Here is a 20000-nt window from a genome sequence, read left to right as displayed (position 1 = left end):
AATAAGTAAGCAAGGTTAGTTTGTATTTCATCCAACAATCTGTGCTACAAATTATGGCTACAGTATATGCAATTTCATCCACTTTTTGAGATTGCCTTTCGCTTACGGCCACACCGGCCTGAGTACGCCTGATCTCGTCCGATCTCGGAAGCTAAGCAGGGTCGGGCCTGGTTAGTACTTGGATGGGAGACCGCCTGGGAATACCAGGTGCTGTAAGCTTTTTGTCACTGCCTTGTGGAATTTCAACTCTTTGTCCGTTTTTTCCCACAAGGCTGAAATATGTGCCCTCGCTTTGAAATAAGTAAGCAAGGTTAGTTTGTATTTCATCCAACAATCTGTGCTACAAATTATGGCTACAGTATATGCAATTTCTTCCACTTTTTGAGTGACACAAAGATGCTTATCTAAATGGTGGAAATGCAACAGCTGTTAATCAGGCTCACTTTGACTTTACATAGTGCACCAAGAGATAGTTTCTCGCTTACGGCCACACCGGCCTGAGTACGCCTGATCTCGTCCGATCTCGGAAGCTAAGCAGGGTCGGGCCTGGTTAGTACTTGGATGGGAGACCGCCTGGGAATACCAGGTGCTGTAAGCTTTTTGTCACTGCCTTGTGGAATTTCAACTCTTTGTCCGTTTTTTCCCACAAGGCTGAAATATGTGCCCTCGCTTTGAAATAAGTAAGCAAGGTTAGTTTGTATTTCATCCAACAATCTGTGCTACAAATTATGGCTACAGTATATGCAATTTCATCCACTTTTTGAGATTGCCTTTCGCTTACGGCCACACCGGCCTGAGTACGCCTGATCTCGTCCGATCTCGGAAGCTAAGCAGGGTCGGGCCTGGTTAGTACTTGGATGGGAGACCGCCTGGGAATACCAGGTGCTGTAAGCTTTTTGTCACTGCCTTGTGGAATTTCAACTCTTTGTCCGTTTTTTCCCACAAGGCTGAAATATGTGCCCTCGCTTTGAAATAAGTAAGCAAGGTTAGTTTGTATTTCATCCAACAATCTGTGCTACAAATTATGGCTACAGTATATGCAATTTCTTCCACTTTTTGAGTGACACAAAGATGCTTATCTAAATGGTGGAAATGCAACAGCTGTTAATCAGGCTCACTTTGACTTTACATAGTGCACCAAGAGATAGTTTCTCGCTTACGGCCACACCGGCCTGAGTACGCCTGATCTCGTCCGATCTCGGAAGCTAAGCAGGGTCGGGCCTGGTTAGTACTTGGATGGGAGACCGCCTGGGAATACCAGGTGCTGTAAGCTTTTTGTCACTGCCTTGTGGAATTTCAACTCTTTGTCCGTTTTTTCCCACAAGGCTGAAATATGTGCCCTCGCTTTGAAATAAGTAAGCAAGGTTAGTTTGTATTTCATCCAACAATCTGTGCTACAAATTATGGCTACAGTATATGCAATTTCATCCACTTTTTGAGATTGCCTTTCGCTTACGGCCACACCGGCCTGAGTACGCCTGATCTCGTCCGATCTCGGAAGCTAAGCAGGGTCGGGCCTGGTTAGTACTTGGATGGGAGACCGCCTGGGAATACCAGGTGCTGTAAGCTTTTTGTCACTGCCTTGTGGAATTTCAACTCTTTGTCCGTTTTTTCCCACAAGGCTGAAATATGTGCCCTCGCTTTGAAATAAGTAAGCAAGGTTAGTTTGTATTTCATCCAACAATCTGTGCTACAAATTATGGCTACAGTATATGCAATTTCATCCACTTTTTGAGATTGCCTTTCGCTTACGGCCACACCGGCCTGAGTACGCCTGATCTCGTCCGATCTCGGAAGCTAAGCAGGGTCGGGCCTGGTTAGTACTTGGATGGGAGACCGCCTGGGAATACCAGGTGCTGTAAGCTTTTTGTCACTGCCTTGTGGAATTTCAACTCTTTGTCCGTTTTTTCCCACAAGGCTGAAATATGTGCCCTCGCTTTGAAATAAGTAAGCAAGGTTAGTTTGTATTTCATCCAACAATCTGTGCTACAAATTATGGCTACAGTATATGCAATTTCTTCCACTTTTTGAGTGACACAAAGATGCTTATCTAAATGGTGGAAATGCAACAGCTGTTAATCAGGCTCACTTTGACTTTACATAGTGCACCAAGAGATAGTTTCTCGCTTACGGCCACACCGGCCTGAGTACGCCTGATCTCGTCCGATCTCGGAAGCTAAGCAGGGTCGGGCCTGGTTAGTACTTGGATGGGAGACCGCCTGGGAATACCAGGTGCTGTAAGCTTTTTGTCACTGCCTTGTGGAATTTCAACTCTTTGTCCGTTTTTCCCACAAGGCTGAAATATGTGCCCTCGCTTTGAAATAAGTAAGCAAGGTTAGTTTGTATTTCATCCAACAATCTGTGCTACAAATTATGGCTACAGTATATGCAATTTCTTCCACTTTTGAGTGACACAAAGATGCTTATCTAAATGGTGGAAATGCAACAGCTGTTAATCAGGCTCACTTTGACTTTACATAGTGCACCAAGAGATAGTTTCTCGCTTACGGCCACACCGGCCTGAGTACGCCTGATCTCGTCCGATCTCGGAAGCTAAGCAGGGTCGGGCCTGGTTAGTACTTGGATGGGAGACCGCCTGGGAATACCAGGTGCTGTAAGCTTTTTGTCACTGCCTTGTGGAATTTCAACTCTTTGTCCGTTTTTCCCACAAGGCTGAAATATGTGCCCTCGCTTTGAAATAAGTAAGCAAGGTTAGTTTGTATTTCATCCAACAATCTGTGCTACAAATTATGGCTACAGTATATGCAATTTCATCCACTTTTTGAGATTGCCTTTCGCTTACGGCCACACCGGCCTGAGTACGCCTGATCTCGTCCGATCTCGGAAGCTAAGCAGGGTCGGGCCTGGTTAGTACTTGGATGGGAGACCGCCTGGGAATACCAGGTGCTGTAAGCTTTTTGTCACTGCCTTGTGGAATTTCAACTCTTTGTCCGTTTTTTCCCACAAGGCTGAAATATGTGCCCTCGCTTTGAAATAAGTAAGCAAGGTTAGTTTGTATTTCATCCAACAATCTGTGCTACAAATTATGGCTACAGTATATGCAATTTCATCCACTTTTTGAGATTGCCTTTCGCTTACGGCCACACCGGCCTGAGTACGCCTGATCTCGTCCGATCTCGGAAGCTAAGCAGGGTCGGGCCTGGTTAGTACTTGGATGGGAGACCGCCTGGGAATACCAGGTGCTGTAAGCTTTTTGTCACTGCCTTGTGGAATTTCAACTCTTTGTCCGTTTTTCCCACAAGGCTGAAATATGTGCCCTCGCTTTGAAATAAGTAAGCAAGGTTAGTTTGTATTTCATCCAACAATCTGTGCTACAAATTATGGCTACAGTATATGCAATTTCTTCCACTTTTTGAGTGACACAAAGATGCTTATCTAAATGGTGGAAATGCAACAGCTGTTAATCAGGCTCACTTTGACTTTACATAGTGCACCAAGAGATAGTTTCTCGCTTACGGCCACACCGGCCTGAGTACGCCTGATCTCGTCCGATCTCGGAAGCTAAGCAGGGTCGGGCCTGGTTAGTACTTGGATGGGAGACCGCCTGGGAATACCAGGTGCTGTAAGCTTTTTGTCACTGCCTTGTGGAATTTCAACTCTTTGTCCGTTTTTTCCACAAGGCTGAAATATGTGCCCTCGCTTTGAAATAAGTAAGCAAGGTTAGTTTGTATTTCATCCAACAATCTGTGCTACAAATTATGGCTACAGTATATGCAATTTCATCCACTTTTTGAGATTGCCTTTCGCTTACGGCCACACCGGCCTGAGTACGCCTGATCTCGTCCGATCTCGGAAGCTAAGCAGGGTCGGGCCTGGTTAGTACTTGGATGGGAGACCGCTGGGAATACCAGGTGCTGTAAGCTTTTTGTCACTGCCTTGTGGAATTTCAACTCTTTGTCCGTTTTTTCCACAAGGCTGAAATATGTGCCCTCGCTTTGAAATAAGTAAGCAAGGTTAGTTTGTATTTCATCCAACAATCTGTGCTACAAATTATGGCTACAGTATATGCAATTTCATCCACTTTTTGAGATTGCCTTTCGCTTACGGCCACACCGGCCTGAGTACGCCTGATCTCGTCCGATCTCGGAAGCTAAGCAGGGTCGGGCCTGGTTAGTACTTGGATGGGAGACCGCCTGGGAATACCAGGTGCTGTAAGCTTTTTGTCACTGCCTTGTGGAATTTCAACTCTTTGTCCGTTTTTTCCCACAAGGCTGAAATATGTGCCCTCGCTTTGAAATAAGTAAGCAAGGTTAGTTTGTATTTCATCCAACAATCTGTGCTACAAATTATGGCTACAGTATATGCAATTTCATCCACTTTTTGAGATTGCCTTTCGCTTACGGCCACACCGGCCTGAGTACGCCTGATCTCGTCCGATCTCGGAAGCTAAGCAGGGTCGGGCCTGGTTAGTACTTGGATGGGAGACCGCCTGGGAATACCAGGTGCTGTAAGCTTTTTGTCACTGCCTTGTGGAATTTCAACTCTTTGTCCGTTTTTTCCCACAAGGCTGAAATATGTGCCCTCGCTTTGAAATAAGTAAGCAAGGTTAGTTTGTATTTCATCCAACAATCTGTGCTACAAATTATGGCTACAGTATATGCAATTTCATCCACTTTTTGAGATTGCCTTTCGCTTACGGCCACACCGGCCTGAGTACGCCTGATCTCGTCCGATCTCGGAAGCTAAGCAGGGTCGGGCCTGGTTAGTACTTGGATGGGAGACCGCCTGGGAATACCAGGTGCTGTAAGCTTTTTGTCACTGCCTTGTGGAATTTCAACTCTTTGTCCGTTTTTTCCCACAAGGCTGAAATATGTGCCCTCGCTTTGAAATAAGTAAGCAAGGTTAGTTTGTATTTCATCCAACAATCTGTGCTACAAATTATGGCTACAGTATATGCAATTTCTTCCACTTTTTGAGTGACACAAAGATGCTTATCTAAATGGTGGAAATGCAACAGCTGTTAATCAGGCTCACTTTGACTTTACATAGTGCACCAAGAGATAGTTTCTCGCTTACGGCCACACCGGCCTGAGTACGCCTGATCTCGTCCGATCTCGGAAGCTAAGCAGGGTCGGGCCTGGTTAGTACTTGGATGGGAGACCGCCTGGGAATACCAGGTGCTGTAAGCTTTTGTCACTGCCTTGTGGAATTTCAACTCTTTGTCCGTTTTTTCCCACAAGGCTGAAATATGTGCCCTCGCTTTGAAATAAGTAAGCAAGGTTAGTTTGTATTTCATCCAACAATCTGTGCTACAAATTATGGCTACAGTATATGCAATTCTTCACTTTTTGAGTGACACAAAGATGCTTATCTAAATGGTGGAAATGCAACAGCTGTTAATCAGGCTCACTTGACTTTACATAGTGCACCAAGAGATAGTTTTCGCTTACGGCCACACCGGCCTGAGTACGCCTGATCTCGTCCGATCTCGGAAGCTAAGCAGGGTCGGGCCTGGTTAGTACTTGGATGGGAGACCGCCTGGGAATACCAGGTGCTGTAAGCTTTTTGTCACTGCCTTGTGGAATTTCAACTCTTTGTCCGTTTTTCCCACAAGGCTGAAATATGTGCCCTCGCTTTGAAATAAGTAAGCAAGGTTAGTTTGTATTTCATCCAACAATCTGTGCTACAAATTATGGCTACAGTATATGCAATTTCATCCACTTTTTGAGATTGCCTTTCGCTTACGGCCACACCGGCCTGAGTACGCCTGATCTCGTCCGATCTCGGAAGCTAAGCAGGGTCGGGCCTGGTTAGTACTTGGATGGGAGACCGCCTGGGAATACCAGGTGCTGTAAGCTTTTTGTCACTGCCTTGTGGAATTTCAACTCTTTGTCCGTTTTTTCCCACAAGGCTGAAATATGTGCCCTCGCTTTGAAATAAGTAAGCAAGGTTAGTTTGTATTTCATCCAACAATCTGTGCTACAAATTATGGCTACAGTATATGCAATTTCATCCACTTTTTGAGATTGCCTTTCGCTTACGGCCACACCGGCCTGAGTACGCCTGATCTCGTCCGATCTCGGAAGCTAAGCAGGGTCGGGCCTGGTTAGTACTTGGATGGGAGACCGCCTGGGAATACCAGGTGCTGTAAGCTTTTTGTCACTGCCTTGTGGAATTTCAACTCTTTGTCCGTTTTTCCCACAAGGCTGAAATATGTGCCCTCGCTTTGAAATAAGTAAGCAAGGTTAGTTTGTATTTCATCCAACAATCTGTGCTACAAATTATGGCTACAGTATATGCAATTTCTTCCACTTTTTGAGTGACACAAAGATGCTTATCTAAATGGTGGAAATGCAACAGCTGTTAATCAGGCTCACTTTGACTTTACATAGTGCACCAAGAGATAGTTTCTCGCTTACGGCCACACCGGCCTGAGTACGCCTGATCTCGTCCGATCTCGGAAGCTAAGCAGGGTCGGGCCTGGTTAGTACTTGGATGGGAGACCGCCTGGGAATACCAGGTGCTGTAAGCTTTTTGTCACTGCCTTGTGGAATTTCAACTCTTTGTCCGTTTTTTCCCACAAGGCTGAAATATGTGCCCTCGCTTTGAAATAAGTAAGCAAGGTTAGTTTGTATTTCATCCAACAATCTGTGCTACAAATTATGGCTACAGTATATGCAATTTCATCCACTTTTTGAGATTGCCTTTCGCTTACGGCCACACCGGCCTGAGTACGCCTGATCTCGTCCGATCTCGGAAGCTAAGCAGGGTCGGGCCTGGTTAGTACTTGGATGGGAGACCGCCTGGGAATACCAGGTGCTGTAAGCTTTTTGTCACTGCCTTGTGGAATTTCAACTCTTTGTCCGTTTTTTCCCACAAGGCTGAAATATGTGCCCTCGCTTTGAAATAAGTAAGCAAGGTTAGTTTGTATTTCATCCAACAATCTGTGCTACAAATTATGGCTACAGTATATGCAATTTCATCCACTTTTTGAGATTGCCTTTCGCTTACGGCCACACCGGCCTGAGTACGCCTGATCTCGTCCGATCTCGGAAGCTAAGCAGGGTCGGGCCTGGTTAGTACTTGGATGGGAGACCGCCTGGGAATACCAGGTGCTGTAAGCTTTTTGTCACTGCCTTGTGGAATTTCAACTCTTTGTCCGTTTTTTCCCACAAGGCTGAAATATGTGCCCTCGCTTTGAAATAAGTAAGCAAGGTTAGTTTGTATTTCATCCAACAATCTGTGCTACAAATTATGGCTACAGTATATGCAATTTCATCCACTTTTTGAGATTGCCTTTCGCTTACGGCCACACCGGCCTGAGTACGCCTGATCTCGTCCGATCTCGGAAGCTAAGCAGGGTCGGGCCTGGTTAGTACTTGGATGGGAGACCGCCTGGGAATACCAGGTGCTGTAAGCTTTTTGTCACTGCCTTGTGGAATTTCAACTCTTTGTCCGTTTTTTCCCACAAGGCTGAAATATGTGCCCTCGCTTTGAAATAAGTAAGCAAGGTTAGTTTGTATTTCATCCAACAATCTGTGCTACAAATTATGGCTACAGTATATGCAATTTCATCCACTTTTTGAGATTGCTTTCGCTTACGGCCACACGGCCTGAGTACGCCTGATCTCGTCCGATCTCGGAAGCTAAGCAGGGTCGGGCCTGGTTAGTACTTGGATGGGAGACCGCCTGGGAATACCAGGTGCTGTAAGCTTTTTGTCACTGCCTTGTGGAATTTCAACTCTTTGTCCGTTTTTTCCACAAGGCTGAAATATGTGCCCTCGCTTTGAAATAAGTAAGCAAGGTTAGTTTGTATTTCATCCAACAATCTGTGCTACAAATTATGGCTACAGTATATGCAATTTCTCCACTTTTTGAGTGACACAAAGATGCTTATCTAAATGGTGGAAATGCAACAGCTGTTAATCAGGCTCACTTTGACTTTACATAGTGCACCAAGAGATAGTTTCTCGCTTACGGCCACACCGGCCTGAGTACGCCTGATCTCGTCCGATCTCGGAAGCTAAGCAGGGTCGGGCCTGGTTAGTACTTGGATGGGAGACCGCCTGGGAATACCAGGTGCTGTAAGCTTTTTGTCACTGCCTTGTGGAATTTCAACTCTTTGTCCGTTTTTTCCCACAAGGCTGAAATATGTGCCCTCGCTTTGAAATAAGTAAGCAAGGTTAGTTTGTATTTCATCCAACAATCTGTGCTACAAATTATGGCTACAGTATATGCAATTTCTTCCACTTTTGAGTGACACAAAGATGCTTATCTAAATGGTGAAATGCAACAGCTGTTAATCAGGCTCACTTTGACTTTACATAGTGCACCAAGAGATAGTTTCTCGCTTACGGCCACACCGGCCTGAGTACGCCTGATCTCGTCCGATCTCGGAAGCTAAGCAGGGTCGGGCCTGGTTAGTACTTGGATGGGAGACCGCCTGGGAATACCAGGTGCTGTAAGCTTTTTGTCACTGCCTTGTGGAATTTCAACTCTTTGTCCGTTTTTTCCCACAAGGCTGAAATATGTGCCCTCGCTTTGAAATAAGTAAGCAAGGTTAGTTTGTATTTCATCCAACAATCTGTGCTACAAATTATGGCTACAGTATATGCAATTTCATCCACTTTTTGAGATTGCCTTTCGCTTACGGCCACACCGGCCTGAGTACGCCTGATCTCGTCCGATCTCGGAAGCTAAGCAGGGTCGGGCCTGGTTAGTACTTGGATGGGAGACCGCCTGGGAATACCAGGTGCTGTAAGCTTTTTGTCACTGCCTTGTGGAATTTCAACTCTTTGTCCGTTTTTTCCCACAAGGCTGAAATATGTGCCCTCGCTTTGAAATAAGTAAGCAAGGTTAGTTTGTATTTCATCCAACAATCTGTGCTACAAATTATGGCTACAGTATATGCAATTTCTTCCACTTTTTGAGTGACACAAAGATGCTTATCTAAATGGTGGAAATGCAACAGCTGTTAATCAGGCTCACTTTGACTTTACATAGTGCACCAAGAGATAGTTTCTCGCTTACGGCCACACCGGCCTGAGTACGCCTGATCTCGTCCGATCTCGGAAGCTAAGCAGGGTCGGGCCTGGTTAGTACTTGGATGGGAGACCGCCTGGGAATACCAGGTGCTGTAAGCTTTTTGTCACTGCCTTGTGGAATTTCAACTCTTTGTCCGTTTTTTCCCACAAGGCTGAAATATGTGCCCTCGCTTTGAAATAAGTAAGCAAGGTTAGTTTGTATTTCATCCAACAATCTGTGCTACAAATTATGGCTACAGTATATGCAATTTCATCCACTTTTTGAGATTGCCTTTCGCTTACGGCCACACCGGCCTGAGTACGCCTGATCTCGTCCGATCTCGGAAGCTAAGCAGGGTCGGGCCTGGTTAGTACTTGGATGGGAGACCGCCTGGGAATACCAGGTGCTGTAAGCTTTTTGTCACTGCCTTGTGGAATTTCAACTCTTTGTCCGTTTTTTCCCACAAGGCTGAAATATGTGCCCTCGCTTTGAAATAAGTAAGCAAGGTTAGTTTGTATTTCATCCAACAATCTGTGCTACAAATTATGGCTACAGTATATGCAATTTCATCCACTTTTTGAGATTGCTTTCGCTTACGGCCACACCGGCCTGAGTACGCCTGATCTCGTCCGATCTCGGAAGCTAAGCAGGGTCGGGCCTGGTTAGTACTTGGATGGGAGACCGCCTGGGAATACCAGGTGCTGTAAGCTTTTTGTCACTGCCTTGTGGAATTTCAACTCTTTGTCCGTTTTTTCCCACAAGGCTGAAATATGTGCCCTCGCTTTGAAATAAGTAAGCAAGGTTAGTTTGTATTTCATCCAACAATCTGTGCTACAAATTATGGCTACAGTATATGCAATTTCATCCACTTTTTGAGATTGCCTTTCGCTTACGGCCACACCGGCCTGAGTACGCCTGATCTCGTCCGATCTCGGAAGCTAAGCAGGGTCGGGCCTGGTTAGTACTTGGATGGGAGACCGCCTGGGAATACCAGGTGCTGTAAGCTTTTTGTCACTGCCTTGTGGAATTTCAACTCTTTGTCCGTTTTTTCCCACAAGGCTGAAATATGTGCCCTCGCTTTGAAATAAGTAAGCAAGGTTAGTTTGTATTTCATCCAACAATCTGTGCTACAAATTATGGCTACAGTATATGCAATTTCATCCACTTTTTGAGATTGCCTTTCGCTTACGGCCACACCGGCCTGAGTACGCCTGATCTCGTCCGATCTCGGAAGCTAAGCAGGGTCGGGCCTGGTTAGTACTTGGATGGGAGACCGCCTGGGAATACCAGGTGCTGTAAGCTTTTTGTCACTGCCTTGTGGAATTTCAACTCTTTGTCCGTTTTTTCCCACAAGGCTGAAATATGTGCCCTCGCTTTGAAATAAGTAAGCAAGGTTAGTTTGTATTTCATCCAACAATCTGTGCTACAAATTATGGCTACAGTATATGCAATTTCATCCACTTTTTGAGATTGCCTTTCGCTTACGGCCACACCGGCCTGAGTACGCCTGATCTCGTCCGATCTCGGAAGCTAAGCAGGGTCGGGCCTGGTTAGTACTTGGATGGGAGACCGCCTGGGAATACCAGGTGCTGTAAGCTTTTTGTCACTGCCTTGTGGAATTTCAACTCTTTGTCCGTTTTTTCCCACAAGGCTGAAATATGTGCCCTCGCTTTGAAATAAGTAAGCAAGGTTAGTTTGTATTTCATCCAACAATCTGTGCTACAAATTATGGCTACAGTATATGCAATTTCTTCCACTTTTGAGTGACACAAAGATGCTTATCTAAATGGTGGAAATGCAACAGCTGTTAATCAGGCTCACTTTGACTTTACATAGTGCACCAAGAGATAGTTTCTCGCTTACGGCCACACCGGCCTGAGTACGCCTGATCTCGTCCGATCTCGGAAGCTAAGCAGGGTCGGGCCTGGTTAGTACTTGGATGGGAGACCGCCTGGGAATACCAGGTGCTGTAAGCTTTTTGTCACTGCCTTGTGGAATTTCAACTCTTTGTCCGTTTTTTCCCACAAGGCTGAAATATGTGCCCTCGCTTTGAAATAAGTAAGCAAGGTTAGTTTGTATTTCATCCAACAATCTGTGCTACAAATTATGGCTACAGTATATGCAATTTCATCCACTTTTTGAGATTGCCTTTCGCTTACGGCCACACCGGCCTGAGTACGCCTGATCTCGTCCGATCTCGGAAGCTAAGCAGGGTCGGGCCTGGTTAGTACTTGGATGGGAGACCGCCTGGGAATACCAGGTGCTGTAAGCTTTTTGTCACTGCCTTGTGGAATTTCAACTCTTTGTCCGTTTTTTCCCACAAGGCTGAAATATGTGCCCTCGCTTTGAAATAAGTAAGCAAGGTTAGTTTGTATTTCATCCAACAATCTGTGCTACAAATTATGGCTACAGTATATGCAATTTCTTCCACTTTTTGAGTGACACAAAGATGCTTATCTAAATGGTGGAAATGCAACAGCTGTTAATCAGGCTCACTTTGACTTTACATAGTGCACCAAGAGATAGTTTCTCGCTTACGGCCACACCGGCCTGAGTACGCCTGATCTCGTCCGATCTCGGAAGCTAAGCAGGGTCGGGCCTGGTTAGTACTTGGATGGGAGACCGCCTGGGAATACCAGGTGCTGTAAGCTTTTTGTCACTGCCTTGTGGAATTTCAACTCTTTGTCCGTTTTTCCCACAAGGCTGAAATATGTGCCCTCGCTTTGAAATAAGTAAGCAAGGTTAGTTTGTATTTCATCCAACAATCTGTGCTACAAATTATGGCTACAGTATATGCAATTTCATCCACTTTTTGAGATTGCCTTTCGCTTACGGCCACACCGGCCTGAGTACGCCTGATCTCGTCCGATCTCGGAAGCTAAGCAGGGTCGGGCCTGGTTAGTACTTGGATGGGAGACCGCCTGGGAATACCAGGTGCTGTAAGCTTTTTGTCACTGCCTTGTGGAATTTCAACTCTTTGTCCGTTTTTTCCCACAAGGCTGAAATATGTGCCCTCGCTTTGAAATAAGTAAGCAAGGTTAGTTTGTATTTCATCCAACAATCTGTGCTACAAATTATGGCTACAGTATATGCAATTTCATCCACTTTTTGAGATTGCCTTTCGCTTACGGCCACACCGGCCTGAGTACGCCTGATCTCGTCCGATCTCGGAAGCTAAGCAGGGTCGGGCCTGGTTAGTACTTGGATGGGAGACCGCCTGGGAATACCAGGTGCTGTAAGCTTTTTGTCACTGCCTTGTGGAATTTCAACTCTTTGTCCGTTTTTTCCCACAAGGCTGAAATATGTGCCCTCGCTTTGAAATAAGTAAGCAAGGTTAGTTTGTATTTCATCCAACAATCTGTGCTACAAATTATGGCTACAGTATATGCAATTTCATCCACTTTTTGAGATTGCCTTTCGCTTACGGCCACACCGGCCTGAGTACGCCTGATCTCGTCCGATCTCGGAAGCTAAGCAGGGTCGGGCCTGGTTAGTACTTGGATGGGAGACCGCCTGGGAATACCAGGTGCTGTAAGCTTTTTGTCACTGCCTTGTGGAATTTCAACTCTTTGTCCGTTTTTTCCCACAAGGCTGAAATATGTGCCCTCGCTTTGAAATAAGTAAGCAAGGTTAGTTTGTATTTCATCCAACAATCTGTGCTACAAATTATGGCTACAGTATATGCAATTTCATCCACTTTTTGAGATTGCCTTTCGCTTACGGCCACACCGGCCTGAGTACGCCTGATCTCGTCCGATCTCGGAAGCTAAGCAGGGTCGGGCCTGGTTAGTACTTGGATGGGAGACCGCCTGGGAATACCAGGTGCTGTAAGCTTTTTGTCACTGCCTTGTGGAATTTCAACTCTTTGTCCGTTTTTTCCCACAAGGCTGAAATATGTGCCCTCGCTTTGAAATAAGTAAGCAAGGTTAGTTTGTATTTCATCCAACAATCTGTGCTACAAATTATGGCTACAGTATATGCAATTTCTTCCACTTTTGAGTGACACAAAGATGCTTATCTAAATGGTGGAAATGCAACAGCTGTTAATCAGGCTCACTTTGACTTTACATAGTGCACCAAGAGATAGTTTCTCGCTTACGGCCACACCGGCCTGAGTACGCCTGATCTCGTCCGATCTCGGAAGCTAAGCAGGGTCGGGCCTGGTTAGTACTTGGATGGGAGACCGCCTGGGAATACCAGGTGCTGTAAGCTTTTTGTCACTGCCTTGTGGAATTTCAACTCTTTGTCCGTTTTTTCCCACAAGGCTGAAATATGTGCCCTCGCTTTGAAATAAGTAAGCAAGGTTAGTTTGTATTTCATCCAACAATCTGTGCTACAAATTATGGCTACAGTATATGCAATTTCATCCACTTTTTGAGATTGCCTTTCGCTTACGGCCACACCGGCCTGAGTACGCCTGATCTCGTCCGATCTCGGAAGCTAAGCAGGGTCGGGCCTGGTTAGTACTTGGATGGGAGACCGCCTGGGAATACCAGGTGCTGTAAGCTTTTTGTCACTGCCTTGTGGAATTTCAACTCTTTGTCCGTTTTTTCCCACAAGGCTGAAATATGTGCCCTCGCTTGAAGAATAAGTAAGCAGGTTAGTTTGTATTTCATCCAACAATCTGTGCTACAAATTATGGCTACAGTATATGCAATTTCATCCACTTTTTGAGTGACACAAAGATGCTTATCTAAATGGTGGAAATGCAACAGCTGTTAATCAGGCTCACTTTGACTTTACATAGTGCACCAAGAGATAGTTTCTCGCTTACGGCCACACCGGCCTGAGTACGCCTGATCTCGTCCGATCTCGGAAGCTAAGCAGGGTCGGGCCTGGTTAGTACTTGGATGGGAGACCGCCTGGGAATACCAGGTGCTGTAAGCTTTTTGTCACTGCCTTGTGGAATTTCAACTCTTTGTCCGTTTTTTCCCACAAGGCTGAAATATGTGCCCTCGCTTTGAAATAAGTAAGCAAGGTTAGTTTGTATTTCATCCAACAATCTGTGCTACAAATTATGGCTACAGTATATGCAATTTCATCCACTTTTTGAGATTGCCTTTCGCTTACGGCCACACCGGCCTGAGTACGCCTGATCTCGTCCGATCTCGGAAGCTAAGCAGGGTCGGGCCTGGTTAGTACTTGGATGGGAGACCGCCTGGGAATACCAGGTGCTGTAAGCTTTTTGTCACTGCCTTGTGGAATTTCAACTCTTTGTCCGTTTTTTCCCACAAGGCTGAAATATGTGCCCTCGCTTTGAAATAAGTAAGCAAGGTTAGTTTGTATTTCATCCAACAATCTGTGCTACAAATTATGGCTACAGTATATGCAATTTCTTCCACTTTTTGAGTGACACAAAGATGCTTATCTAAATGGTGGAAATGCAACAGCTGTTAATCAGGCTCACTTTGACTTTACATAGTGCACCAAGAGATAGTTTCTCGCTTACGGCCACACCGGCCTGAGTACGCCTGATCTCGTCCGATCTCGGAAGCTAAGCAGGGTCGGGCCTGGTTAGTACTTGGATGGGAGACCGCCTGGGAATACCAGGTGCTGTAAGCTTTTTGTCACTGCCTTGTGGAATTTCAACTCTTTGTCCGTTTTTTCCCACAAGGCTGAAATATGTGCCCTCGCTTTGAAATAAGTAAGCAAGGTTAGTTTGTATTTCATCCAACAATCTGTGCTACAAATTATGGCTACAGTATATGCAATTTCATCCACTTTTGAGATTGCCTTTCGCTTACGGCCACACCGGCCTGAGTACGCCTGATCTCGTCCGATCTCGGAAGCTAAGCAGGGTCGGGCCTGGTTAGTACTTGGATGGGAGACCGCCTGGGAATACCAGGTGCTGTAAGCTTTTTGTCACTGCCTTGTGGAATTTCAACTCTTTGTCCGTTTTTCCCACAAGGCTGAAATATGTGCCCTCGCTTTGAAATAAGTAAGCAAGGTTAGTTTGTATTTCATCCAACAATCTGTGCTACAAATTATGGCTACAGTATATGCAATTTCATCCACTTTTTGAGATTGCCTTTCGCTTACGGCCACACCGGCCTGAGTACGCCTGATCTCGTCCGATCTCGGAAGCTAAGCAGGGTCGGGCCTGGTTAGTACTTGGATGGGAGACCGCCTGGGAATACCAGGTGCTGTAAGCTTTTTGTCACTGCCTTGTGGAATTTCAACTCTTTGTCCGTTTTTTCCCACAAGGCTGAAATATGTGCCCTCGCTTTGAAATAAGTAAGCAAGGTTAGTTTGTATTTCATCCAACAATCTGTGCTACAAATTATGGCTACAGTATATGCAATTTCATCCACTTTTGATGACACAAAGATGCTTATCTAAATGGTGGAAATGCAACAGCTGTTAATCAGGCTCACTTTGACTTTACATAGTGCACCAAGAGATAGTTTCTCGCTTACGGCCACACGGCTGAGTACGCCTGATCTCGTCCGATCTCGGAAGCTAAGCAGGGTCGGGCCTGGTTAGTACTTGGATGGGAGACCGCCTGGGAATACCAGGTGCTGTAAGCTTTTTGTCACTGCCTTGTGGAATTTCAACTCTTTGTCCGTTTTTTCCCACAAGGCTGAAATATGTGCCCTCGCTTTGAAATAAGTAAGCAAGGTTAGTTTGTATTTCATCCAACAATCTGTGCTACAAATTATGGCTACAGTATATGCAATTTCATCCACTTTTTGAGATTGCCTTTCGCTTACGGCCACACCGGCCTGAGTACGCCTGATCTCGTCCGATCTCGGAAGCTAAGCAGGGTCGGGCCTGGTTAGTACTTGGATGGGAGACCGCCTGGGAATACCAGGTGCTGTAAGCTTTTTGTCACTGCCTTGTGGAATTTCAACTCTTTGTCCGTTTTTTCCCACAAGGCTGAAATATGTGCCCTCGCTTTGAAATAAGTAAGCAAGGTTAGTTTGTATTTCATCCAACAATCTGTGCTACAAATTATGGCTACAGTATATGCAATTTCATCCACTTTTTGAGATTGCCTTTCGCTTACGGCCACACCGGCCTGAGTACGCCTGATCTCGTCCGATCTCGGAAGCTAAGCAGGGTCGGGCCTGGTTAGTACTTGGATGGGAGACCGCCTGGGAATACCAGGTGCTGTAAGCTTTTTGTCACTGCCTTGTGGAATTTCAACTCTTTGTCCGTTTTTTCCCACAAGGCTGAAATATGTGCCCTCGCTTTGAAATAAGTAAGCAAGGTTAGTTTGTATTTCATCCAACAATCTGTGCTACAAATTATGGCTACAGTATATGCAATTTCTTCCACTTTTTGAGTGACACAAAGATGCTTATCTAAATGGTGGAAATGCAACAGCTGTTAATCAGGCTCACTTTGACTTTACATAGTGCACCAAGAGATAGTTTCCGCTTACGGCCACACGGCCTGAGTACGCTGATCTCGTCCGATCTCGGAAGCTAAGCAGGGTCGGGCCTGGTTAGTACTTGGATGGGAGACCGCCTGGGAATACCAGGTGCTGTAAGCTTTTGTCACTGCCTTGTGGAATTTCAACTCTTTGTCCGTTTTTTCCCACAAGGCTGAAATATGTGCCCTCGCTTTGAAATAAGTAAGCAAGGTTAGTTTGTATTTCATCCAACAATCTGTGCTACAAATTATGGCTACAGTATATGCAATTTCTTCGCCTGATCTCGTCCGATCTCGGAAGCTAAGCAGGGTCGGGCCTGGTTAGTACTTGGATGGGAGACCGCCTGGGAATACCAGGTGCTGTAAGCTTTTTGTCACTGCCTTGTGGAATTTCAACTCTTTGTCCGTTTTTTCCCACAAGGCTGAAATATGTGCCCTCGCTTTGAAATAAGTAAGCAAGGTTAGTTTGTATTTCATCCAACAATCTGTGCTACAAATTATGGCTACAGTATATGCAATTTCATCCACTTTTTGAGATTGCCTTTCGCTTACGGCCACACCGGCCTGAGTACGCCTGATCTCGTCCGATCTCGGAAGCTAAGCAGGGTCGGGCCTGGTTAGTACTTGGATGGGAGACCGCCTGGGAATACCAGGTGCTGTAAGCTTTTTGTCACTGCCTTGTGGAATTTCAACTCTTTGTCCGTTTTTTCCCACAAGGCTGAAATATGTGCCCTCGCTTTGAAATAAGTAAGCAAGGTTAGTTTGTATTTCATCCAACAATCTGTGCTACAAATTATGGCTACAGTATATGCAATTTCATCCACTTTTTGAGATTGCCTTTCGCTTACGGCCACACCGGCCTGAGTACGCCTGATCTCGTCCGATCTCGGAAGCTAAGCAGGGTCGGGCCTGGTTAGTACTTGGATGGGAGACCGCCTGGGAATACCAGGTGCTGTAAGCTTTTTGTCACTGCCTTGTGGAATTTCAACTCTTTGTCCGTTTTTTCCCACAAGGCTGAAATATGTGCCCTCGCTTTGAAATAAGTAAGCAAGGTTAGTTTGTATTTCATCCAACAATCTGTGCTACAAATTATGGCTACAGTATATGCAATTTCTTCGCTGATCTCGTCCGATCTCGGAAGCTAAGCAGGGTCGGGCCTGGTTAGTACTTGGATGGGAGACCGCCTGGGAATACCAGGTGCTGTAAGCTTTTTGTCACTGCCTTGTGGAATTTCAACTCTTTGTCCGTTTTTTCCCACAAGGCTGAAATATGTGCCCTCGCTTTGAAATAAGTAAGCAAGGTTAGTTTGTATTTCATCCAACAATCTGTGCTACAAATTATGGCTACAGTATATGCAATTTCATCCACTTTTTGAGATTGCCTTTCGCTTACGGCCACACCGGCCTGAGTACGCCTGATCTCGTCCGATCTCGGAAGCTAAGCAGGGTCGGGCCTGGTTAGTACTTGGATGGGAGACCGCCTGGGAATACCAGGTGCTGTAAGCTTTTTGTCACTGCCTTGTGGAATTTCAACTCTTTGTCCGTTTTTTCCCACAAGGCTGAAATATGTGCCCTCGCTTTGAAATAAGTAAGCAAGGTTAGTTTGTATTTCATCCAACAATCTGTGCTACAAATTATGGCTACAGTATATGCAATTTCATCCACTTTTTGAGATTGCCTTTCGCTTACGGCCACACCGGCCTGAGTACGCCTGATCTCGTCCGATCTCGGAAGCTAAGCAGGGTCGGGCCTGGTTAGTACTTGGATGGGAGACCGCCTGGGAATACCAGGTGCTGTAAGCTTTTTGTCACTGCCTTGTGGAATTTCAACTCTTTGTCCGTTTTTTCCCACAAGGCTGAAATATGTGCCCTCGCTTTGAAATAAGTAAGCAAGGTTAGTTTGTATTTCATCCAACAATCTGTGCTACAAATTATGGCTACAGTATATGCAATTTCTTCCACTTTTTGAGTGACACAAAGATGCTTATCTAAATGGTGAAATGCAACAGCTGTAATCAGGCACTTTGACTTTACAGGTGCACCAAGAGATAGTTTCGCTTACGGCCAACCGGCCTGAGTACGCCTGATCTCGTCCGATCTCGGAAGCTAAGCAGGGTCGGGCCTGGTTAGTACTTGGATGGGAGACCGCCTGGGAATACCAGGTGCTGTAAGCTTTTTGTCACTGCCTTGTGGAATTTCAACTCTTTGTCCGTTTTTTCCCACAAGGCTGAAATATGTGCCCTCGCTTTGAAATAAGTAAGCAAGGTTAGTTTGTATTTCATCCAACAATCTGTGCTACAAATTATGGCTACAGTATATGCAATTTCATCCACTTTTTGAGATTGCCTTTCGCTTACGGCCACACCGGCCTGAGTACGCCTGATCTCGTCCGATCTCGGAAGCTAAGCAGGGTCGGGCCTGGTTAGTACTTGGATGGGAGACCGCCTGGGAATACCAGGTGCTGTAAGCTTTTTGTCACTGCCTTGTGGAATTTCAACTCTTTGTCCGTTTTTCCCACAAGGCTGAAATATGTGCCCTCGCTTTGAAATAAGTAAGCAAGGTTAGTTTGTATTTCATCCAACAATCTGTGCTACAAATTATGGCTACAGTATATGCAATTTCTTCCACTTTTGAGTGACACAAAGATGCTTATCTAAATGGTGGAAATGCAACAGCTGTTAATCAGGCTCACTTTGACTTTACATGTGCACCAAGAGATAGTTCTCGCTTACGGCCACACCGGCCTGAGTACGCCTGATCTCGTCCGATCTCGGAAGCTAAGCAGGGTCGGGCCTGGTTAGTACTTGGATGGGAGACCGCCTGGGAATACCAGGTGCTGTAAGCTTTTTGTCACTGCCTTGTGGAATTTCAACTCTTTGTCCGTTTTTTCCCACAAGGCTGAAATATGTGCCCTCGCTTTGAAATAAGTAAGCAAGGTTAGTTTGTATTTCATCCAACAATCTGTGCTACAAATTATGGCTACAGTATATGCAATTTCATCCACTTTTTGAGATTGCCTTTCGCTTACGGCCACACCGGCCTGAGTACGCCTGATCTCGTCCGATCTCGGAAGCTAAGCAGGGTCGGGCCTGGTTAGTACTTGGATGGGAGACCGCCTGGGAATACCAGGTGCTGTAAGCTTTTTGTCACTGCCTTGTGGAATTTCAACTCTTTGTCCGTTTTTTCCCACAAGGCTGAAATATGTGCCCTCGCTTTGAAATAAGTAAGCAAGGTTAGTTTGTATTTCATCCAACAATCTGTGCTACAAATTATGGCTACAGTATATGCAATTTCATCCACTTTTGAGATTGCCTTTCGCTTACGGCCACACCGGCCTGAGTACGCCTGATCTCGTCCGATCTCGGAAGCTAAGCAGGGTCGGGCCTGGTTAGTACTTGGATGGGAGACCGCCTGGGAATACCAGGTGCTGTAAGCTTTTTGTCACTGCCTTGTGGAATTTCAACTCTTTGTCCGTTTTTTCCACAAGGCTGAAATATGTGCCCTCGCTTTGAAATAAGTAAGCAAGGTTAGTTTGTATTTCATCCAACAATCTGTGCTACAAATTATGGCTACAGTATATGCAATTTCTTCCACTTTTGAGTGACACAAAGATGCTTATCTAAATGGTGGAAATGCAACAGCT

At 45.5% G+C, this 20000-nt stretch overlaps 57 non-coding genes and 3 pseudogenes across 57 annotated transcripts; all 60 read left to right on the top strand.

Moving 5' to 3' along the window:
• Positions 1-100: 100 nt before the first annotated feature.
• On the top strand, positions 101-219 carry LOC118960634. Its single transcript, XR_005048533.1, has one exon. It is a non-coding gene; the product is annotated as a 5S ribosomal RNA (ribosomal RNA).
• A 260-nt stretch (positions 220-479) lies between these two features.
• Positions 480-598, top strand: LOC118960633. Its single transcript, XR_005048532.1, has one exon. It is a non-coding gene; the product is annotated as a 5S ribosomal RNA (ribosomal RNA).
• A 177-nt stretch (positions 599-775) lies between these two features.
• Positions 776-894, top strand: LOC118960632. The gene has a single exon (XR_005048531.1). It is a non-coding gene; the product is annotated as a 5S ribosomal RNA (ribosomal RNA).
• Positions 895-1154: 260 nt separating this feature from the next.
• LOC118960631 lies at positions 1155-1273 on the top strand. The gene has a single exon (XR_005048530.1). It is a non-coding gene; the product is annotated as a 5S ribosomal RNA (ribosomal RNA).
• A 177-nt stretch (positions 1274-1450) lies between these two features.
• LOC118960630 lies at positions 1451-1569 on the top strand. The gene has a single exon (XR_005048529.1). It is a non-coding gene; the product is annotated as a 5S ribosomal RNA (ribosomal RNA).
• Positions 1570-1746: 177 nt separating this feature from the next.
• Positions 1747-1865, top strand: LOC118960629. Its single transcript, XR_005048528.1, has one exon. It is a non-coding gene; the product is annotated as a 5S ribosomal RNA (ribosomal RNA).
• A 260-nt stretch (positions 1866-2125) lies between these two features.
• Positions 2126-2244, top strand: LOC118960627. Its single transcript, XR_005048526.1, has one exon. It is a non-coding gene; the product is annotated as a 5S ribosomal RNA (ribosomal RNA).
• A 258-nt stretch (positions 2245-2502) lies between these two features.
• On the top strand, positions 2503-2621 carry LOC118960626. Its single transcript, XR_005048525.1, has one exon. It is a non-coding gene; the product is annotated as a 5S ribosomal RNA (ribosomal RNA).
• A 176-nt stretch (positions 2622-2797) lies between these two features.
• Positions 2798-2916, top strand: LOC118960625. The gene has a single exon (XR_005048524.1). It is a non-coding gene; the product is annotated as a 5S ribosomal RNA (ribosomal RNA).
• Positions 2917-3093: 177 nt separating this feature from the next.
• On the top strand, positions 3094-3212 carry LOC118960624. Its single transcript, XR_005048523.1, has one exon. It is a non-coding gene; the product is annotated as a 5S ribosomal RNA (ribosomal RNA).
• Positions 3213-3471: 259 nt separating this feature from the next.
• On the top strand, positions 3472-3590 carry LOC118960623. Its single transcript, XR_005048522.1, has one exon. It is a non-coding gene; the product is annotated as a 5S ribosomal RNA (ribosomal RNA).
• Positions 3591-3766: 176 nt separating this feature from the next.
• Positions 3767-3884, top strand: LOC118960721. The gene has a single exon (XR_005048620.1). It is a non-coding gene; the product is annotated as a 5S ribosomal RNA (ribosomal RNA).
• A 176-nt stretch (positions 3885-4060) lies between these two features.
• On the top strand, positions 4061-4179 carry LOC118960622. Its single transcript, XR_005048521.1, has one exon. It is a non-coding gene; the product is annotated as a 5S ribosomal RNA (ribosomal RNA).
• Positions 4180-4356: 177 nt separating this feature from the next.
• On the top strand, positions 4357-4475 carry LOC118960621. Its single transcript, XR_005048520.1, has one exon. It is a non-coding gene; the product is annotated as a 5S ribosomal RNA (ribosomal RNA).
• Positions 4476-4652: 177 nt separating this feature from the next.
• LOC118960620 lies at positions 4653-4771 on the top strand. Its single transcript, XR_005048519.1, has one exon. It is a non-coding gene; the product is annotated as a 5S ribosomal RNA (ribosomal RNA).
• A 260-nt stretch (positions 4772-5031) lies between these two features.
• On the top strand, positions 5032-5150 carry LOC118960619. Its single transcript, XR_005048518.1, has one exon. It is a non-coding gene; the product is annotated as a 5S ribosomal RNA (ribosomal RNA).
• A 255-nt stretch (positions 5151-5405) lies between these two features.
• On the top strand, positions 5406-5524 carry LOC118960618. Its single transcript, XR_005048517.1, has one exon. It is a non-coding gene; the product is annotated as a 5S ribosomal RNA (ribosomal RNA).
• Positions 5525-5700: 176 nt separating this feature from the next.
• LOC118960616 lies at positions 5701-5819 on the top strand. Its single transcript, XR_005048515.1, has one exon. It is a non-coding gene; the product is annotated as a 5S ribosomal RNA (ribosomal RNA).
• Positions 5820-5996: 177 nt separating this feature from the next.
• LOC118960615 lies at positions 5997-6115 on the top strand. Its single transcript, XR_005048514.1, has one exon. It is a non-coding gene; the product is annotated as a 5S ribosomal RNA (ribosomal RNA).
• Positions 6116-6374: 259 nt separating this feature from the next.
• LOC118960614 lies at positions 6375-6493 on the top strand. The gene has a single exon (XR_005048513.1). It is a non-coding gene; the product is annotated as a 5S ribosomal RNA (ribosomal RNA).
• Positions 6494-6670: 177 nt separating this feature from the next.
• LOC118960613 lies at positions 6671-6789 on the top strand. The gene has a single exon (XR_005048512.1). It is a non-coding gene; the product is annotated as a 5S ribosomal RNA (ribosomal RNA).
• A 177-nt stretch (positions 6790-6966) lies between these two features.
• Positions 6967-7085, top strand: LOC118960612. The gene has a single exon (XR_005048511.1). It is a non-coding gene; the product is annotated as a 5S ribosomal RNA (ribosomal RNA).
• Positions 7086-7262: 177 nt separating this feature from the next.
• Positions 7263-7381, top strand: LOC118960611. The gene has a single exon (XR_005048510.1). It is a non-coding gene; the product is annotated as a 5S ribosomal RNA (ribosomal RNA).
• Positions 7382-7557: 176 nt separating this feature from the next.
• LOC118960727 lies at positions 7558-7675 on the top strand (annotated as a pseudogene).
• Positions 7676-7933: 258 nt separating this feature from the next.
• LOC118960610 lies at positions 7934-8052 on the top strand. Its single transcript, XR_005048509.1, has one exon. It is a non-coding gene; the product is annotated as a 5S ribosomal RNA (ribosomal RNA).
• Positions 8053-8310: 258 nt separating this feature from the next.
• On the top strand, positions 8311-8429 carry LOC118960609. The gene has a single exon (XR_005048508.1). It is a non-coding gene; the product is annotated as a 5S ribosomal RNA (ribosomal RNA).
• Positions 8430-8606: 177 nt separating this feature from the next.
• On the top strand, positions 8607-8725 carry LOC118960608. The gene has a single exon (XR_005048507.1). It is a non-coding gene; the product is annotated as a 5S ribosomal RNA (ribosomal RNA).
• A 260-nt stretch (positions 8726-8985) lies between these two features.
• On the top strand, positions 8986-9104 carry LOC118960607. The gene has a single exon (XR_005048506.1). It is a non-coding gene; the product is annotated as a 5S ribosomal RNA (ribosomal RNA).
• A 177-nt stretch (positions 9105-9281) lies between these two features.
• Positions 9282-9400, top strand: LOC118960605. The gene has a single exon (XR_005048504.1). It is a non-coding gene; the product is annotated as a 5S ribosomal RNA (ribosomal RNA).
• A 176-nt stretch (positions 9401-9576) lies between these two features.
• Positions 9577-9695, top strand: LOC118960604. The gene has a single exon (XR_005048503.1). It is a non-coding gene; the product is annotated as a 5S ribosomal RNA (ribosomal RNA).
• Positions 9696-9872: 177 nt separating this feature from the next.
• On the top strand, positions 9873-9991 carry LOC118960603. The gene has a single exon (XR_005048502.1). It is a non-coding gene; the product is annotated as a 5S ribosomal RNA (ribosomal RNA).
• Positions 9992-10168: 177 nt separating this feature from the next.
• Positions 10169-10287, top strand: LOC118960602. The gene has a single exon (XR_005048501.1). It is a non-coding gene; the product is annotated as a 5S ribosomal RNA (ribosomal RNA).
• A 177-nt stretch (positions 10288-10464) lies between these two features.
• LOC118960601 lies at positions 10465-10583 on the top strand. The gene has a single exon (XR_005048500.1). It is a non-coding gene; the product is annotated as a 5S ribosomal RNA (ribosomal RNA).
• A 259-nt stretch (positions 10584-10842) lies between these two features.
• On the top strand, positions 10843-10961 carry LOC118960600. The gene has a single exon (XR_005048499.1). It is a non-coding gene; the product is annotated as a 5S ribosomal RNA (ribosomal RNA).
• Positions 10962-11138: 177 nt separating this feature from the next.
• On the top strand, positions 11139-11257 carry LOC118960599. Its single transcript, XR_005048498.1, has one exon. It is a non-coding gene; the product is annotated as a 5S ribosomal RNA (ribosomal RNA).
• Positions 11258-11517: 260 nt separating this feature from the next.
• Positions 11518-11636, top strand: LOC118960598. The gene has a single exon (XR_005048497.1). It is a non-coding gene; the product is annotated as a 5S ribosomal RNA (ribosomal RNA).
• A 176-nt stretch (positions 11637-11812) lies between these two features.
• Positions 11813-11931, top strand: LOC118960597. The gene has a single exon (XR_005048496.1). It is a non-coding gene; the product is annotated as a 5S ribosomal RNA (ribosomal RNA).
• Positions 11932-12108: 177 nt separating this feature from the next.
• LOC118960596 lies at positions 12109-12227 on the top strand. Its single transcript, XR_005048495.1, has one exon. It is a non-coding gene; the product is annotated as a 5S ribosomal RNA (ribosomal RNA).
• Positions 12228-12404: 177 nt separating this feature from the next.
• On the top strand, positions 12405-12523 carry LOC118960594. Its single transcript, XR_005048493.1, has one exon. It is a non-coding gene; the product is annotated as a 5S ribosomal RNA (ribosomal RNA).
• Positions 12524-12700: 177 nt separating this feature from the next.
• Positions 12701-12819, top strand: LOC118960593. Its single transcript, XR_005048492.1, has one exon. It is a non-coding gene; the product is annotated as a 5S ribosomal RNA (ribosomal RNA).
• A 259-nt stretch (positions 12820-13078) lies between these two features.
• LOC118960592 lies at positions 13079-13197 on the top strand. The gene has a single exon (XR_005048491.1). It is a non-coding gene; the product is annotated as a 5S ribosomal RNA (ribosomal RNA).
• Positions 13198-13374: 177 nt separating this feature from the next.
• LOC118960591 lies at positions 13375-13493 on the top strand. Its single transcript, XR_005048490.1, has one exon. It is a non-coding gene; the product is annotated as a 5S ribosomal RNA (ribosomal RNA).
• Positions 13494-13753: 260 nt separating this feature from the next.
• LOC118960590 lies at positions 13754-13872 on the top strand. The gene has a single exon (XR_005048489.1). It is a non-coding gene; the product is annotated as a 5S ribosomal RNA (ribosomal RNA).
• A 177-nt stretch (positions 13873-14049) lies between these two features.
• LOC118960778 lies at positions 14050-14168 on the top strand. The gene has a single exon (XR_005048658.1). It is a non-coding gene; the product is annotated as a 5S ribosomal RNA (ribosomal RNA).
• A 260-nt stretch (positions 14169-14428) lies between these two features.
• Positions 14429-14547, top strand: LOC118960777. Its single transcript, XR_005048657.1, has one exon. It is a non-coding gene; the product is annotated as a 5S ribosomal RNA (ribosomal RNA).
• A 176-nt stretch (positions 14548-14723) lies between these two features.
• Positions 14724-14842, top strand: LOC118960776. The gene has a single exon (XR_005048656.1). It is a non-coding gene; the product is annotated as a 5S ribosomal RNA (ribosomal RNA).
• A 176-nt stretch (positions 14843-15018) lies between these two features.
• Positions 15019-15137, top strand: LOC118960775. Its single transcript, XR_005048655.1, has one exon. It is a non-coding gene; the product is annotated as a 5S ribosomal RNA (ribosomal RNA).
• Positions 15138-15395: 258 nt separating this feature from the next.
• On the top strand, positions 15396-15512 carry LOC118960731 (annotated as a pseudogene).
• Positions 15513-15689: 177 nt separating this feature from the next.
• LOC118960774 lies at positions 15690-15808 on the top strand. Its single transcript, XR_005048654.1, has one exon. It is a non-coding gene; the product is annotated as a 5S ribosomal RNA (ribosomal RNA).
• Positions 15809-15985: 177 nt separating this feature from the next.
• LOC118960772 lies at positions 15986-16104 on the top strand. Its single transcript, XR_005048652.1, has one exon. It is a non-coding gene; the product is annotated as a 5S ribosomal RNA (ribosomal RNA).
• A 259-nt stretch (positions 16105-16363) lies between these two features.
• On the top strand, positions 16364-16480 carry LOC118960735 (annotated as a pseudogene).
• A 425-nt stretch (positions 16481-16905) lies between these two features.
• On the top strand, positions 16906-17024 carry LOC118960771. The gene has a single exon (XR_005048651.1). It is a non-coding gene; the product is annotated as a 5S ribosomal RNA (ribosomal RNA).
• Positions 17025-17201: 177 nt separating this feature from the next.
• Positions 17202-17320, top strand: LOC118960770. Its single transcript, XR_005048650.1, has one exon. It is a non-coding gene; the product is annotated as a 5S ribosomal RNA (ribosomal RNA).
• Positions 17321-17745: 425 nt separating this feature from the next.
• On the top strand, positions 17746-17864 carry LOC118960769. The gene has a single exon (XR_005048649.1). It is a non-coding gene; the product is annotated as a 5S ribosomal RNA (ribosomal RNA).
• Positions 17865-18041: 177 nt separating this feature from the next.
• On the top strand, positions 18042-18160 carry LOC118960768. The gene has a single exon (XR_005048648.1). It is a non-coding gene; the product is annotated as a 5S ribosomal RNA (ribosomal RNA).
• Positions 18161-18413: 253 nt separating this feature from the next.
• LOC118960718 lies at positions 18414-18531 on the top strand. The gene has a single exon (XR_005048617.1). It is a non-coding gene; the product is annotated as a 5S ribosomal RNA (ribosomal RNA).
• Positions 18532-18708: 177 nt separating this feature from the next.
• On the top strand, positions 18709-18827 carry LOC118960767. Its single transcript, XR_005048647.1, has one exon. It is a non-coding gene; the product is annotated as a 5S ribosomal RNA (ribosomal RNA).
• A 256-nt stretch (positions 18828-19083) lies between these two features.
• Positions 19084-19202, top strand: LOC118960766. The gene has a single exon (XR_005048646.1). It is a non-coding gene; the product is annotated as a 5S ribosomal RNA (ribosomal RNA).
• Positions 19203-19379: 177 nt separating this feature from the next.
• On the top strand, positions 19380-19498 carry LOC118960765. Its single transcript, XR_005048645.1, has one exon. It is a non-coding gene; the product is annotated as a 5S ribosomal RNA (ribosomal RNA).
• A 176-nt stretch (positions 19499-19674) lies between these two features.
• Positions 19675-19793, top strand: LOC118960764. The gene has a single exon (XR_005048644.1). It is a non-coding gene; the product is annotated as a 5S ribosomal RNA (ribosomal RNA).
• The last annotated feature ends 207 nt before the right edge of the window (positions 19794-20000 follow it).

The sequence above is a fragment of the Oncorhynchus mykiss genome, unplaced genomic scaffold (assembly GCF_013265735.2).
Source record: "Oncorhynchus mykiss isolate Arlee unplaced genomic scaffold, USDA_OmykA_1.1 un_scaffold_636, whole genome shotgun sequence".
NCBI classification, from domain to species: Eukaryota; Metazoa; Chordata; class Actinopteri; order Salmoniformes; family Salmonidae; genus Oncorhynchus; species Oncorhynchus mykiss.
Note: the sequence above shows the minus strand (reverse complement) of the source record. Positions and strands in the feature narration are given on the sequence as shown.